This window comes from Dermacentor silvarum, chromosome 9 (genome assembly GCF_013339745.2).
Source record: "Dermacentor silvarum isolate Dsil-2018 chromosome 9, BIME_Dsil_1.4, whole genome shotgun sequence".
Classification (NCBI taxonomy): Eukaryota; Metazoa; Arthropoda; class Arachnida; order Ixodida; family Ixodidae; genus Dermacentor; species Dermacentor silvarum.
This window is the reverse complement of record NC_051162.1, coordinates 99,546,177-99,564,423: the sequence shown is the minus strand read 5'-3', so window position 1 is coordinate 99,564,423 and position 18,247 is coordinate 99,546,177. Positions and strand designations below refer to the sequence as shown.

The window sequence follows — 18,247 nt, the reverse complement described above, 5'->3', positions numbered from 1 at the left end:
CCAACCTTTGCCGTACACCCTATGGCGGTGTACCGTAGCGACCATATGGCCATGGTCCCTGTGTACACTAAATAAATGATAACCACAGGATCATATATATTTCTCATTCTTTAATAGTTCAAATGACCAATTACACCGTCACATCCTAACAGTAATAATTGGAAATACATATTTCCCACCATAGTACAGCTTCGCTGGTATTTAATTTTTTTGTTTGATTTTTAGATATTCGATTTGATTTTTTATCGCCAAAGTATGCATTTAAAGTCTCCTCTTGCAGATAGCGCAATTCTGTCAGATCAACTGGATTATTGAAAAGGCGCACATTACTTGCACGATAAATTGCATCGGGGTGATGTATAATATCAATGACTCGCAAATTTTCTTCGTGATTACAAACTCTGGTATGGCAATGTTACAATGGCGGAATTGAAGCCAAGCAGCAGTGAAGTCACATCCGTTTAGCAGAAATCTATGCTAGAACCACCTATTTCAACCTGTGCTGAAATGCATGCCTGTTCCAGTTAAACTAAATACTTTTTTACAGTGCAGGTGTTGTTTTTGAAGTGTCTCTTTGAAATAAAATATCAGCATTTGTCTTGGCAGAAAATCTATTCCTTCAGACTGAAACTTCTCATCAATGTTCCAATGTATATTAAGGAGTTGATGAATGTCTAATTCGGCATGATTTGGGAAGAAAATTACGCTTATAGACTAAGTGCAGTTTGTCTTTCTGAGGTTGTTAGTCTTCGAAATTAACGCATCCTTACCGTTTTATTTTACAGAAACTACAATTGCAAGCAGATTGTAGCGGTACGGCTGCATATTAATTCTGCCAGGACTTTCGACAATCTGTCGCCAGCTGACTAGCCACAGAAGTTGGGCAAGGAGCAAAGCGAACATGTAAAACAAAAGTAAGAGCGAAGAGCTATAGTCGACCTTCCATGCGCAATAGACGCTGGCAAAATACAGCTTTTTTTTAAAACTGAGTTGAATGAGTGAGTAAACATCAAGGCCAATGCTGAAACGAAGTGCAGTCGGCTCCCAATGTTGGCTTGGTGAAAGTGGTCTTGTAAATAGCTTTGCTGTTTGCCTTTTTTTAAGCTGTAAGAGCAGTTTTATGACTTCAACAAACGCTATAGTTTTACTGAAAACTATGTACTGCAAGTGCTATTTACAAATGTCTTGGTCAGAGGCACAGAGCGCGAATGAAGTCACTGGTGCCATGTGCCAGCTGTTGAGTATAGTTAACATTATATGCATCCAAGGTGAATGCTGGACATCTCTTATTGTAAACCGAAGTATGATCTAGCACTATTTATCGTAGTCAAAATATGCTTTCTCATGCTTGCTTATTAAGTTTGAGAGGTGGCAAAATAAATGCACAAACCTTAATGCTAATTGCCGAACAGTACCGTGTGGTGCAGTGTTTACAACTAGGAAGTTTTCATCTAGAACATAACATTGCTGCCTCACTCGTTACAACTTTTTCCAGGTAAAATCAGAAAGACCTCCCAGCTGGAAGGCAATATTTTTCAAAGATTTCTCAAGAATGTGAGCCATCAATATACAGCAAAAATGCATTAAGACTGAGACGCTGAATTAGGTATGCATTCAAATTTGGTTTAGCTTTTAAAATCTGAGTCTCATAACGGACTGACCAGCAGCAGTGCCTTGGCCCATGAGCAGCATAACCTGCTTGTCTGCTGTGGTGTTGGGCTGCGGAGCGCGAGGTCACGGGATTGAATCCCGACCATGGGTGGCGCATTTCGATGGCGGCAAAATGCGAAAACACCCGTGTACTTAGATTTAGGTGCACCTTAAAGAACCCCAGGTGGTCGAAATTTTCCGGAGTCCCCCACTATGGCGGGCCTCATAATCAGATCGTGGTTTTGGCACGTAAAACCCCATAAATAAAATTTTTTAATGTCTTTAACTGACAGCAGTAATGCAGTGGGCAAACATGTTCAAATACTGTAAATGTGTAATTTCGCATGTCTTTCCTAAACTTGAGTATTTGTAATGTAATTGGTGACACGCCTAATGAGCAGCAATACAACATGTTGCTTAGTCAGGCAGTGTGAAGTGTTTCGTTGCTTTGGTTGCAACATGATTCTATTGAACAGAACCATGTTATCTATAACCATGATAACAAATCAAACACTTTTAATTTTAATTTGTACCAGCTGTATTTATGTGAACCTTTAGGCAGTGCATTGAGTTTAGCTAAGTGTAAAATATTTTACCATATTTGTGATAATGCATCTGAGGGCGTGCAAGGTTTCCTAAGGCTAATGCGTTCCATGTTTCGGCATCCTTCAGAGGCAGCTACATGCAGCAGAACGAAATGTTTATCGCTCTGAACCTTGTGACTCTTCTCTCTTGAATAGACTCCAGCGTGTCTTCGAGGCATTTCGACAGCTCGAAACATTTCCTGCTAAGGAAGGAAATGTTTCGAGAGCGAAAGATGTGTTGCTGTGAAACATTCGAAACAATGTTTGCCAACTGCAAGTTCAAATGTCGACGTCATGACTACCACAACAATTAATTATGCAAACATCCGTGTACTTTGCAACCAGGATAAAGTGAATTTTATCTGCTTCATCACATTTCTTGCATGCACTAGTTTTCATCATGCTACTGTGAATAGCAACTGCACATTTTTTTCAGAAAAATGTATTTCAGCAATAGAAGCCAAGTTGGAGCCAACCATAGAAGCAGGTTGTTCCACTTCTGAGCCAGCACCTAGAGACTTAACACTCATTGGTTCTGTGAAGGCGTTTAGGAGCCTTCTTGGGATCAGCGGTGAATTGACACTAGAAAAGTTGCTTGAACACTTACCGGAAAGCAAGAGTCACGAAGACATTATAATGATTGAAAGGTTAACACGAGATCAGGCGGAATATAGTCCCCGGCTGCGCCAGAGGGTAGGAATGATCACAGCTTCTATTGCCTACAGCATATTTACCCGTGTGCAGACATTAAGGACAAAGATTTGTCCACATGATCTGAGACCCTCGATAAATATTGGAGGACGCTTAAGCTTCGCCTTTAAGAGTGGAACGCGACAGCGTTATCGGGCCCCCTTCGCATCGCATTTTTTTTTCAGTAGGCTTCACTGGAACACAGAACGTGGGAAAGCCAGCTTACAAAGACCAAGCTTACACCGATCCCCTTGAAGTCGGCTTCACTTTTAAACAGACATGCATTGTTGGGAAGACGTTTTTGCAGGTGCAATATAAGTCGTCTTAAATTAAAATGTAAATGCTCTAGCACTTTTTTATTATTGTGTGAATTGTTTGCTATTGCACCGACGCGCGCGCGTGTCCAAAACGCATTAAGCAGGCGAAGTCCCAATTTGACTTGCTGAGGATGCGAGCGCCATCTGGATATGATTTTCGCAAGTGCCGTATCTGAGCCCGTCGATATGGTAGAAATGCTGAAATAGAGGTTTGTGTTTGAGTTACCTCGTAATAGAATTGCGTTTTCTCGTACATTCAAATTACAATCCGATGCCACCATGTCTGTAGGTTGTGGTTAGGTCGTACTTTACTTTTTTGAGACGGATTTCACTTTGATAAATTCAATTTTTGTTAACCAAAACCTTGCACCACGTGGAGGGCCTGCGCGGTCGGAGTGGTTGGGGATGATTTTCTCCGCCACGGACGCCGGCACCCACGCCGACGCCAGATTTTCTGCGACACGGGGCCCTTAACGCTGTCGCGTTAAAAAGTGATGCGGCAGAATAATGTCCGTACAGCAACAATGTGTAGTGCAGGGCACTGGAAGGCAGTTTTATTTATTTATTTATGAGTACCTTACAGCGCCCTCGTGGGACATTGTGTAAGGGGGGCAATACAGCATGTACAGAATAACAGCATGTATACGGCATGTACAGACAGCATGTCAAGAAAATGCTACCGATGCCAGCGAGCCAGTCATCGAAACTTCGTTGTGAGGCAGTGTGGACTTTTCATTATGGAAGGCCGTCCCTACATGGTGCAAGTTCAGATGGACTAGTAAAGTGCAAGTTCTCCCTTGAACGGGTACTGGTTATCAAAAGCCTCGAGTCCATGAAAAAATTCCTTGGAAGAGAATACGGAAAAGAACAAAGAAAAAGTTTCGACTTAGAACCTAAAGTGTGCAACCACATATTTTTGCAGAGTGCAGGTACAAATGGACATCACAGGAGTTCAGCATGCAGATTGGTTTGTTTGTGTCTTCTTCTTCTTTCTGGGGTTTTACGTGCCAAAACCAGTTTTGATTATGAGGCACGCCGTAGTGGAGGGCTCCGGAATAATTTCGACCACCTGGGGTTCTTTAACGTGCACTACAACGCAAGCACACGGGCGTTTTTGCATTTCGCATCCATCGAAATGCGGCCGCCGGGGCCGGGATTCGATCCCGCGACCTCGGGCTCAGCAGCGCAACGCCTTAGCTGACTAAGCCACCCCGGCGGGTGGTTTGTTTGTGTCAATGGCTAAGATAATATTTGCATTCCAATGCTTTACGATGAGGCATATTTCAGTTATGTATTTGAAAGGCCTTCCTATTTTTCCAGCAGTACATACTGCCACATGTTCTTACTACATAAAATGATTTGCTTCAGTTGCACATGCAATTTTTAATGCACTGCGCATAACCAAACTGCAGCCTTCCTTATTAAGCCACGAAAATAACTGATATATGAGGTTTACCATTCCAAGAAGAGAAAAGGGTTATTAGGGATGGTGTAGGGGGCAGTTATACATCAATATTGGGTTTGCTAGAATGCAACTAAAGCTCGGTATATAAGTACCTTGTTATTGCATCTCTCGGTAGGAATGCAGCCAAGAAATCAACCTGCGACCTCATTTATTTATTTATTAGTATACCTTCAAGACCCAGAAGGCGTTACTGAGGGGGTGGGTACAACGTAAATACAAAATAAAACAATAAAAGGAATTCAAAGGAAAACAACACCAACATTAGTTTGCAGCTACACCAGGAAGTGTTCAGTAACTGGAGACTTGAACAAGGCTTGGTCCTTAATGACAGCGATGGAGGGGAGAAGGTGATTCCACCTTCTACTTGCTTCGAAAGAAAATAATGTATAAAGAGATTAGTTCGGCACAAAGGGATGGCTACCTTATTTGGGCGGTCAACACGTGATGAAAAGTAACCAGGTTCATAGATGAATTCCTGTTGAAGTACTTGATTATGAAAGAAAACTTTATGCAAAAGCAAGAGACAGGAAATTGTTCTTCTCATTACCGGGTCTGGAAGGCGAAGAGTGGATTTGATCAAGGTGACACTGGCAGTATGAGCATAATTTTTGAGTTTAAATCGAGCTGAACGGTTCTGGACCGATTATAAGGTGTCAATTAGCTTTGATTGAGCTGGATGTCATATGGCTGAAGCGTACTCAAGCTTTGGACGGATTAATGTTTGATATAGCTGTAGTTTAAGGTGTGCTGGCACTAGGTATCCACGAGTACGACAAGAATTGTTAGTAATGTAGTTAATAGGAGAGTGCCATGATAAATCATTCGATGTGTAAACACCAAGGTATTTATAAGTACTAACCTGCTCCAATTTAGTTTCGTTCAAGGTGTAGGTTAAACGTTCAGAAGTGTTAGAAAAACGCGAGGTTGCCATACTTTTACATTGATTTACGTTAAGGGTCATTAGCCAACTACTACACCAGTCAGAAACGTGATTAAGGTCGGCTTGAAGAAGGTAGTTGTCGTTGTTCAGCAACAGAATGCCATTGCCACAGTTATCTCGATACATAAACCACAAGAAAAGCGGCATGTGAAATCCTATAAAGACTCCTAGAAAGTCTGAACACATCTGCAGTTTGAGGGCTTGTACTGATGGACAGTGCAATCACCTGTGAAAGGGAACGTTCAAATGCGCGGCCCTTACTTCTCTGGCATCCTAACTGCAAGTGGCTGTGGAAGCAATGTCAGTGCACTGCACAGGTGTGTAGAAAGGAGTGAGAGCTACCAACTACAAGTTAATCATCATCGTCATCATCATCATCAGCCTATATTTATGTCCACTGAAGAACGAAGGCCTCTTCCTGTGATCTCCAATTACCCCTATCTTGCGCTAGCTGATTTCAACTTCCGCCTGCAAATTTCCTAACTTCATCACCCCTCCTAGTTTTCTGCCGTCCTCGACTGCGCTTCCCTTCTCTTGGTATCCATTCTGTAACGGTAATGGTCCAGTGGTTATCGATCCTACGCGTTACATGACCTGCCCAGCTCCATTTCTTCCGCTTAATGTGAACTAGGATATCGGCTATCCCAGTTTGTTCTCTGATCCACACCGCTCTCTTCCTGTCTCTTAATGTTAGACCTAAGATTTTTCGTTCCATCTCGCTTTGTGCGGTCCTTAACTTGTTCTCGAGCTTCTTTGTTAACCTCCAAGTTTCTGCCCCATATGTTAGCACCGGTAGAATGCAATGATTGTACACTTTTCTTTTCAACCACAGTGGTAAGCTCCCAGTCAGGATTTTACAATGCCTGCCGTATGCAGTCCAACCCGATTTTATTCTTCTGTAAAATTCTTTCTCATGATCGGGGTCCCCTGTAGGTAATTGACCTAGATAAACGTACTCCTTTACAGACTCTAGAGGCTGACAAGCGATCCTGAATTCTTGTTCCCTTGCCAGGTTATTGAAAATTATGTTTGTCTTCTGCATAATAATCTTCAACCCCACTCTTACACTTTCTCGGTTAAGGTCCTCAATCGTTTGCTGTAATTCGTCCCCTTTTTTGCTGAGTAGGACAATGTCATCTGCAAACCGAAGGTTGCTGAGATATTCGCCGTTGATACGCACTCCTAAGCCTTCCTAGTCTAAGAACTTGAATAATTCTTCTAAGCATGCAGTGAATAGCATTGGCGAGATTGTCTCTTTGCCTGACCCCTTTCTTGATGGGTAATTTTCTACTTTTCTTGTGGAGTACCAATCTAGCTGTGGAATCTTTGTAGATATTTCCCAAGAAATTAACGTATGCTTCCTGTACTCCATGGTTTATGCTCTAATCAAGCACTAAATATAAAGGGTTGGGCTTCTTGAAATAGTTTGAACAATTACCACTCCTATACGTACTAATAACTTTAGCAATGCCAGTCCTGACTCCTTGTGACATTGACACAATTACCATCATTACCTACTGCATCAATATTTTTCATATATTTTGCTAGTCTTTGTGTATGACTCAGCAGATTGTTTATACCAACAAAGTTGAGGATACTCCTCGTCAGCCACAAGAACCTGGCACTTTTTTCTTGTTCTCCTTTCCCAATTTATATTTTCTACTGTTTTTCTCATTTCGTTTATTGTCTTTCTACAATGCTCTTGTCCTTCATCCGTGCCGGCATCCTTAAATCCATTATTTATTTTCTTTCTACCTACCGAAGTTGGCCCGACCCTTAGTTTGAAAGCCTGTCCCCTCAGCACAGCATCCCGATGCTCTGTCCATTTGACCATATACTACCGAGTTATTGCTTTTAGCGGGAAAGCTGTTAGTTACATAGATAGGTAGATAGTCACACAATTTGCCCCCGGAAAGCAACCGGAGCGCGAAGTATCCTAAGAGTGCTAATCGCTATTTTAGGAAGTTCAGTGCGCCTATTTGTTGAACCCAAACACCTTTGCTTGAGCGATCACTGATCGCCGTAAACGCTGTTGAGCAACATTGTACAATCTCCACCTTCTCAAATCGCGAATGTGGCCATACGAGAAAGAAATTATACTTCAACGATTCTTTTCGCCCTGAAGTTATTCATTGTGGCTTTAACAGCCTTTCACAGCGGACACCCCGTGTACTCAAGAACGACTTTGTTACGCACGGTACGTCGTCTCCTTTCGCTGCAGTATTGCCTGCTGTGATCTCTGACACATAATCACAGACGACGTGATTTAATAAGTCTGCGTGGTGCACAAATCTTAGCATGAATTTCAAGCTTCGTCGGAGCTCGATAGTGCCGTGGCTACTGCTTCCGGATGCCTATTGCACGTTAGCGAAGGCGCATGAGTTCGAATCTCAGTTGCAGTGGTGAGCGCTCTTTTACTTTTCTGCACATGCAATATGGCGCGAGTAAAGCTTATAATGAGGATGGGGTTTGAGAAAGGCAGCACTATAACGACGATGGCTTAACGGAAAACGCGTACGGACGCAAAAACCCACTTTCGAACTTGCAAGTGCTCTCAGAACAACACTTCTAATGACCTACTGGTCCTTGCTGGCTAGCAAGTAGCGGTGTAATTAAACACGCAGTTTGTTCCGGTGGTTACGGAAAGCAATATTGCGTAACCAACATGTGGCGTAATTTTCCTTTCTGCAACCTCTTCTTAATATGTGGTATTGACGATGAAAACAAATGGGTAAATTTTTTCCTGCAAATTCACTTCATGCGTGAATGAGTGAAAGAGGTCATGAAAGTCTCAATGCGTGTCAAGCGAATGACCTCTCCGGCCACGGCAATAGCTAAGCGCGTTGATTCGCCCGCTACATTTGGAAAACATGGTATAGGGAGTAATATATTAGTGTCAAACAGTCGTGGCTCTTGCGCCAAAGCCGTCGTTCTTTTTTCCGCAACAACAGCAACGCCTTTTTTATCAGGAGGAATTTTACAGACAAATCAATTTCCAGGTTATCTTGGAAATAAACGAAACGCAGAGGCCTGGCACAGCAAGTCCTGAGCCTCGTTGTATTCAGCACCAAGCATAAGCTTTGCTTACTCAATGTTGTGTGGTGCGTTGTAACAATATTTGCGCATGCGATTTTGGGCATGTTTACTGTTTTGCCATGTTTTTTGACCACTTACAAGAGAGCCGAATTTTTGGTTAAAGAACTTTGCTCTTTCAAAGTTCGAGTTCTCAAATTTCTTACAGGGATGCAGGCAGACGGTGCCAATGCATTCATGGGCCATTAACTATTCATGAATTGCAGTAGGGACTATGTGGGCATGCGTTAGGTCAACCTTAGCTTTGGTGCCCGTATATGTTAAACCCTCCGCCTAATATACACAGCAAAACAAGCTATGTTTCCAATGCTTCAAACCATAGTGTACATTCGCTTCTCTAGCAGCTAAATGCACTTCTCAAAGCATGCAGTGCCTGCCTGAGCTAGCATACTTTCTTGGTGAATAAGGCAAGGCAAGCTTTATAAATATTTTGGCTAACAACAACTGCTTATCATTGGCCGCTAGTACCATCCACTGACGTGTGAGTAATCACTGTGAGTCCGGAATGCTTCGAAGCAGCCGTGCCGGATTTAAAAGTGCCCACTCTCAAGTTCATGCCCAAAGATATGTAAGGCCTAAAGGGTAGACCACGCTGTCCCAACGTTCATCACATTTTCCATGAAAATGGCAACGAAAAGCATACCTTGTGTAGAGGACTGACGAACTTACCTTTCGAAATAACTAAAATACAAAGAAAGAACAACAGCCGACGCATACTAGCAAGTATGCATATGTGGACAGCGTAGAAAATGTCTCTTCAAATTTTAAACTGAATATAAAGTAAAGTATAGGGCTCATATATTGGGCTTCAACAACATCTGTGTGTTAGTGGCGTGTTTCGGCCGCGATGAGATAGCGAGTCACTGATACCAGTTGATATGCTTAAGAAATGTCATACATGCGAGTAGAAGCAATTATACGAAGGGCAGAACAATCTTGGACAACGCGGGAAATAAGAAAAAAAATGTTTTTGCCCAAGCAATGTAATACAATACTGCAAGTTCTTCGCGATATTCGCCCCTCTGTGTTGCGAATCCGAAACACCTCTTCCGGTCGGTTCACTGATGTGCAGGTTATTACAGTCAGTACAGGAAATGTAGACTTATTTGCTAAGCTCACTCAATGATGAAGTGTCGTGCCTGATGAGACCAACAATCGACGAACGCGATTGTCGGCACTATTTGGCGTCAGTAGGCGATGTTTCTCGATTTCACATTCACGAATAATCTGTTGCAGCTGTAGGAAATTGGGCCAGTACGAAATATTGCGAATTCTATGAGCAAGCGCCTTTTAAGTTGAAAATACGACCTGCTTTATTGAGACTCTGACACCTGTCTGGCTCAATGTTACAACGTAATTTGTCGATATGACTCCCTAGACATTGTGTGAAACGTTACAGTGGCGTAAAATGCCTATTTTCTCCCTGATCAGTTTACGTGCCTAAAGAGATGACGAAGAGGTAAATATTTGTGGAGTTGAAGGTACAGGAATCAATTCAAGTAACCTCAAAAATTTAATACTGCACAGACTTCGCTGTACCGAGTGAATGACTGCGCTTAGTAGCGTATACCTATCATGCACCACTTCGCATGACTTGCCAACTTGAATAACTTACGAGAGAATGTATTTCCACACTACCAGTGCTCACGACGGTGCCTCTATCAAGCATCACTGTGCACTGCTTAGTAAGCGCTGTTGCCTTGTGCCTTTGAACATAAACATATTTATTTAGCAAGTAGCGCTCTGGGTTATTCAAAGCTCTAAGGCATACAAGACACATTGCTAGGCCTAAAAGACTAAAATATTTACTGCAAGAAAAGTTAGGAACCATAAACAGTATTTTTTGCGACAGCACTTGACAGATTGAAACATAGTTAGCTCGGCACGTTTCTCTGCAATGTTACGCTGTGGCGTGCGCCTCATGCCTCCGACATCGTCGTTGTTTTAGATTTAGACAGTTGGAGGTTTCGGCACAGGATTATTGCAGTACATTTTTACAAAATTTGGGAGCGTTATATGTGCTGAGACCAACTGCGGTCGCAATCGACGAGTCGAAAGCTCGAGGCGACACTGAAGCCCGATGATTTTCCTTGAGCAAGCTTAGCGATAGAAAAGTCACCTGCTTAGAAATAGCCTCACTGGTTTCGCTACACAATCGTTTATGCACAACAACCATAGTATAAAACAGCTTGGATGAACTGGAATAGCTGAAGAATTCGCAGTCGTTGTAGCGTATCTACTGGGTTCTAACAATGATTGATCTGCTTTAGCAGGCGTGCTGGCTCCTTTTAGTCCCACTTTGACGCATGCCGTGCCATGCGACACGAGGGTGGTTACAAAGGCGATAATGGTGACAACTCAAGGCGGGAAGGCATGCAAAGCACTTTGTATTTATGATCTCCTTTAATGAACAAACAAACGCCACAACTATCTCCAAGGACGTTTATTCCGTGCCGCCGTCCTTCTTAGCATGGGCGTATATTATGAAATTTGTACATCAACAGTTGTAAAATATAAAAATGTTCCACGCAACTACTATCCAACACCACCAGGGACATTTGAGAAGACGAGTTTATTTATTAGCACCGTTTATTTCACGTCGGAGTTCGTAGGTTCTTATACGTAAAGGCCGATAATCGTTTTACGCATTCTTCTGTATTCAATTTGCGTTTTTTAATTCATTGGAAAAATCTTTAGCTTACATTTAGGATCTGGATGTGCATTGTCTGAAATAACAAAAGAAAATGAAAGCTTCAACAATCGCCTACCTGAGGATATAGCAATATTTCGCCTATAGGTGCGAAAGTACATATACAGATTTGACGCGACAATATTTACTTTTGTCAGCAGATATAACATGGTACTCTTTTAATCACAACTACTGGCTCACAACATCGCAATTTATATGGTCATGAAATGAAAACCTGTATTGAAATCGAGATATTTTATACATAAACATAGACAATACGTCCGTCCTACTGAACGCGAAAGGCTAACTGAATTCATGAGTAAGACTGTGTCACAGCAACTTATATAATTTAAATGCTTTCACAAGAGACAACCTAAGTTTTCACACTGTCATGAAATCGGCATATTTTTCAGTGCAATAAAGGCGCCATAGCACAGTTGAAACATTAGGTAAAAAGCTTCTTAGTTGTTCTTTTAGACTGAAGAATGAAAAGCAGTGAGTCAACATGGCTTTCGAAAAATGCAAAATAAGAAAAGTACACAAACAGCGCGACACGGGACAAGTAAAGGGCACAGGACAGGGCGCTGTCCTATTTCATCCTGTTTGTCCTATGTCGCGCTGTTTGTGACCTTTTTTATAGATGAGCCAACCAGTCCCTTTGAACACGCTGCAAAATAAGGTCCACGAATTTCGACATTAATCAAGCGAATTATTCCATTTTTTCGTTGTCTTTTGTGATCTCAGCAGCTTCTATCAAAAGAGTTGAGTTCTTTTTTCGACAGCAGATCATTATAATTAGCCTATTTATGCCCACTGCAGGAGAAAAGCCCAATGACCTTGAAATGCTTCTTTCTCGCGCTTTGTGGTTCCAAGTTATGCCTTCAAACTTTCTACTTTCATCGCAACACTTAGCTCCCTGCCGTCCTCCACTACGCTTCCGTTCCCTTGGCACTTATTCCGTCCTACTAGACCACCGGCTATCTGCTTTACGCAATGGGGCTTCTGCGTAGCCCAGGGGGCGCTGCAAAAATGGGGCTATAAAGCGCCCTCAATCCGAAACTTGGTAGTACCAAGTGCGGTCGTCTGCTTCGGAAAGCACGTTTACAGTATGGACCCGCCACGTTCGGTTGCGTTGCACCACGGCTTGCAGCAAATATCGGGCGCCGAAGATTTTTTCAGGGGTGGCACGCTGCGTAAAGGCAATAAATTATGCGACACCGAATACGTGCACGCCGTTCAAGAAATAAGCGGCGAAGTTTTAGCGCGGTGTCAATCGCAAGTGAAGCGAGTCACGTACGAAGTTGAACTTCAGGTAAGGTTTGCACGCTGCTAGATTCAGGCGCACAAACGCGAGGAAATGCTTGTTATAAATGAATTCACAGCAGCGATAAGCAGACATGATGTGTACGGAACTGCTCGAGCGCATGACGGTACGCGCCGCGACGGCAGCGGTCTTTCAGCATGCCGCGGTGTACGAACTGATCGAGCGCACGAACGTATATCCGCCGCGATGGCAGCGCTCCTTCAGCATGCAGCGAAACGGCGGGCCTCCTGCAATATTTGTTGGCTGCATGCCGCTAAACAAGTAGTCATGCCTGCGCTGTAGTAACGGCCATCTGTCCCTGTAGCAACTGATAAATAACTGATGCACTACATATGAGCTCGCAGTAACGTACTACGTGCGAATCGCGCTGCAGCGCGAGCTCGTGCGCTGTTCGCTTGATGTAGCTTTTAATGACAGCGCTCGAACATCGATGTGCTGTAATCAATACTTCCTTGCTGCGCTGCCTCAACGTGCTGGCTTAAGGTCAAGGATGAGCACATTTAACTCTCAAACCTGGGCTGCTCATAGTGGGGTAATGAAGTTATCTAGCGAGCCCGACGCTCCGCTTCGTGAGGCCTTGAAAGAAAACAGTAGAATCTCATGCTGGGATTCTGGCCTTCTTGCTCGTGACAGCTCACGACGCAGCAGTAACGACGGTGACGCTTTTTCGCGGCTGAGCTAGGTCTCTCCGGATCGGCGTCGCCGATTCCTTCTGCTTCCAGCATTACGTCCAACGGCACACGGAGAGTCCGTTTTCCTTAAACTAGGCTGCGGCCAGCTCGCAGCGTGGTTGGCGTGGTATCTGAGAAGTGACGAACCTTTTCGCACTCGCAACAGGGCCGAAAAAAGTGCGAATCGACGTAAAATTCGGGCTAGAAACGTGCTTCGCCACAGCCAGGGCTCAATACTGCCCAAGCTGGTACTACCCAGATATAACTTCTCTCGCCGCCACCAGGCACTGCTACTATACCTCAAACTCCAGCGCAAGACGCCCATAGCCTGCCCAGCTCTATTTTTTTCTCTCAATGTCACGTAAATTATCAAATACCTTGTTTGCTCGCTAACTCACACCACTGCTTTCCTGCCTCTTAACGTTACATCTAACATATTTCGCTCCATCACTCATTTCGCGGTCCTTATTTGTTCTCAAGCTTCGTTTTTAACCTCCAAGTTTCTGCGTCATATGTTAGTACCAGAAGAGTGCAATGATTGTGCTTTTATTTTTAGCAATAGCGGTAAGCTGCTGGTTATGGTTTGGTGATGACTGGTGTATGCGCTCCAACACATTCTTCTTCTTGAAATTTGAATTTCATGATCAAGGCCCCCAGTGGTTAGTTCGCCAATATCAACGTACCGTTGCACTGATTCTAAAAGCTGATACCCAGTCATGTATTCTTGATCTCTTCCACGGCTACTGAACATTGCATTTGCCTTCTGCTTAATAATATCCGACCCTGTTATTAAACTTTGCGGGGCAAGGTCCCCAATAATTTGTTGCAAGTCGCCGCCAGCGTTGCTGAACCGGGCAATGTTATCTGCACACTCACGTTGCTTGGATATTTGCTGCTGAGATTCACTCCTAGTCCTTCCCAGTCTAATAGATTGACTACTTCAAAGCACTGAGTACAGAACATTGGAGATAGTGTCTGTTTGCCTTCTCTTTGACTGGTATTTTTCCGTTTTTCTTGCAAAGAATGAAGGTAGCTGCTGAGTCATTATATACACTTTTAAAGATATTCGCGTATTCGCGCCGCTAGTAATTGCTGCGGCAGTCACAGCGCAGTGGAGGCTCCGACGCGGTATACAGCTTGGTGTAGGCATTTTCCGCACATTGTTCGTCTTCCGCGTCGGATTTGCCTGTGGCACCTCGTCGCCTACGGAGTGGAGCTTCAACATGGATCAGCAGTGCTTACACGCCGCCTACTGCTTCGCTTGCGATGGCAACCACTACGACCACTGCTGGGCTAGGCGGCGCAGAAAGGCAGCGGTGGCGACGGGCGAATCTCCCGTTGGTCCGGCGAGAGACACGCCACCGTGAAGCAGAACGCCTTCGCGCGTTCGCGGCGCACGCTGGGAAATCTGCCGCTCGCATTCCTAAAGCTGAGCGCATCGCAACTCAACTGGCTGCCGAAGACACTACGGAGTCGGACCAAAATGCTCGTGCCGTCGCGGAAGCGACTCGGCAGCTGGACGGCGCTCGCCAACGGGACGCCGCGCTTCATGGAAACCTGCAACACGGTCGCTGGCCCGCAAATCTTACGCCTTTCGCTGTAGCAGACCGTGAGTTCACAAAGCAAACATGCAACAGCTTTTGTTAAGACACGTTTCACTTTCGTGTTCTACCGATTCCTATGAAAGAGGGATTAACCATAGCGTTTTGAACGTTTTTTTAAACTGTGCTAGAATATTGTACTTCAGAGTCTCTGACATATTTTTCTCTATACGGCGCTTTTAGCAGTGGACGAAGTTGGACTAGTTGGTTGAAGTTCATATTGGAAAGATTTTAACTGCACTAGAAATAGGGACAGAGGGGGACGTGGTGTCTTTTTCGTCCTGCTTTGTCCCTGTTTCTAGCGCAGTTAAAATCTTTCTAATACGGCGCTTTTACCCATATGCGTATGCAGCTCACACGTTGGTCATGTATTGCAAAAAATCGTACTGATCTTGCAGCGAAAACGCAAGAAATCATTCAAGCCGTTTCGGACTGTGCCTGGTGTTGAAGTCACCAGTAGTACAGCCATGTCTTTTTCCGCCTCTCTAAAAGTCCGTGAAACTCTTCAGTTCTCATACGTTATCCCTTCGTCCAGGTAGTCGGAACCAGCTCAAAGTCTTCTGACGAATAAAATACTTAGCGTCTGCTTTTATGAACTTCTTACATTATAACGATGACTATTATTTAGTCCACCTTAATCGAGTTGAGACGAGAAGCATCTTAATAACCTTCAAACATATAAGGCTGTCTTCCGAGCTGTTCTCGCGCCATTTTAAAGCCTCGTTGTCACGGCTCTGCCTACTATTTGCCTGAAACTTTTATCATGAGGTCCACCTTCCAAAAACAGACGCATGCCTGTTTACTGGTGGAAATCCCAGGCCTCTCAATTAAAAAAAACGGCTATTCAACGTGCTCTTTTACAATCCATTGCAGTTGCGTTCCGAAAAGCCACCGTATTTAAAAGCGCTTGCATATTGTGTAGCTATTTATCACCATAGCGCTTAAGTTTTATTGTTGGCACTCAAAAGAGCTACATTGTGCGGCCAACGTACTTATATCCACGTTACATACAGTTTCGGCTTAATCCATGTACTGAACACCTTGGCTAAGCGCTGGGTCTGTTAGTACATTATCAACTACGAGAAAAACAAGAGGCAAGGGCACACACTCAGTAGGAATAAAATGAGGGGTAGAATGCAGTTGTCAATAAATATGTTCAGGTTTTTTAAAGAACAAAAATGGACTGATAGTGTCTTTGTCGAGCGGTTGGCAAAATTTGAAGAATGGGCGATGACATGGCGCTACCAGCAGAGTCATCTACGTTTGCCATGGTGGCACTGTCCAATGGAAGATGGACGCCTCCCCTTGTAGTATGCTCATCCGCTTGTTTCCAATGCACCCATAATAGCGAAAATGAGGAGACGCGAGTACAGAAGAGAGGGAGTGAAAGTGTGGGTTAGTAAGTGATCAAGCCTCTCATTTAAATGCTCACTGATCAGTCGTATCATTGTCGATTGGATGTGAGCGGCCAGGTACCCGTGATGTTGTTTGGAGGATGTGACCTAAGTCAGCCATCCAGGATATTCAGGTTGTCTGCCTTTGAATAAGAATAGTGATTATACTAGTCTAAATTACCATAGATCACGGCTTCAGGATGTGAGTCTTAGTCCTTCCCCTCGAAGCGGGTGATGGGGCAGTTAGGGGGAAGGGGGGGGGGGTGCGCTCTGTTGGGAGTGCCCATGAATTTGGAAGTACCTTGTTCCCAAGATTTTTGCCATTGACAAAATAAGCACAGGAAACGTATGTCTGCACCATCCACAGTTTCGGGAAACAAAAAGGAAAACGCATGAATTGTGCAATGTGAAAGGAAGATATCTGCTTACTGAAATCGTTCCTTCATGTTGGCTGTTTCCCTCGGATGAATTCCTCGACGCCTGTAGGTGCAGCCGAAACTGTGGATGAAGATATCACGTACAATTAAAAAAGGATAACTTTTGTAACAAATATATACAGCTAGAAGGTAAATTGCTATTTTGTAGCATAACTGAGGTGCTTATGACCGAAAGCAGCTTTTTTTGTGTCCTGATTGGTCTTAGGAATACAAAACCAGATGTACAAGTGTGTCCATATAGTTTACAACAATTAATATTAAAACTGTGGCTAAATGTGCCACTAATTGTGGCTGAGCTAGTTGGTCCACACATATTCCCATGTGTTAACGCGCGCACGTGTTTGACGCTCTTTCCTGTCCTTGTCCTTCTTTCCCTTTGGTTGGCATCTTAACACATCGTTATATGGCTGAGCTACGCAGGACGTATCCCTTTGATTGTTTAAAGGGTACGTTAGACAGATCCCACGGTTTATTTGTTATTGATGTATGTTCGACGGTGTCTCTTTGGTTCCGGCATGTTTCACGTTAATATAGGGCATAAGCACGCGGAACAGCTGAGTACACGCTTTCCTCGCGTTGCTGTTGTGTGTGGTGCATTGTAGTGATCCTGAGTGAGTGCAGGCGGGCGCAGATCGGCGTGTGAGGCATGCTTTCGCAGAAAAGAAAATTACAAAAAAGACACTTTCAAGTGGGGGCCTCTCCACGCGAAGGTATGCAAACCTGTACTACTTGCATATGAACTACAGATAAGATTACCCTATGCTGTCGATCTATTTGAGCGACTGGTTGTAAGGCGACCGTGTTACTGCTGCTGTTGGGAAATTTAGCAGTTACGAACATGTCGAAATTTTAACTGCAATCTACAAATCAACGAAACATTTAACTAGCCTGAAGCCGCGCAGCGTAACTCATCACGGAACGCAGTTACCTCCGTTGACTGCTCTTCAAGTCGCCTTCAGCTTTTGTTTGCGAACGGTCCCGTGTTTCCTTTCTACCGTTTGCTTTGTCGCTCGCAAGTAGTTTCTTCTTGATGCTCTTTCTGTAGACTGCTTTATTCACACCGCTATGCAGATAACTAATTAAAACTTGGAATTGGTAGTGTGTGTATATGGCGTCGTATGAGAGATCGTGCTTCTGCATATTTTAAAAGCATACTCGGCCGTGTTCGATGCTGCGTCGATTACTTAAAGCAGTGAATTCTTTAGGTAGGATCTCACGTCAATGATAATCATTGCCAGCGCGGATGAGAGCTCGTTTTTCTAACGTAGCATGCATTTAGAAGCGGCTGTAGGCGTTCAGTAAGTTATAACCAATATATTAGAATTTATATTGCACATGAAATGCACGAAGACTGGCCTTCATAAGCACCAATACCAACAAAAATTATGCGGC

General features: G+C 43.8%; 1 pseudogene; it reads left to right on the top strand.

Annotated features, from left to right (window-relative positions):
- Positions 1-18,247, top strand: part of LOC125939869 (uncharacterized) — a 37,752-nt pseudogene that overhangs the window by 544 nt on the left and 18,961 nt on the right.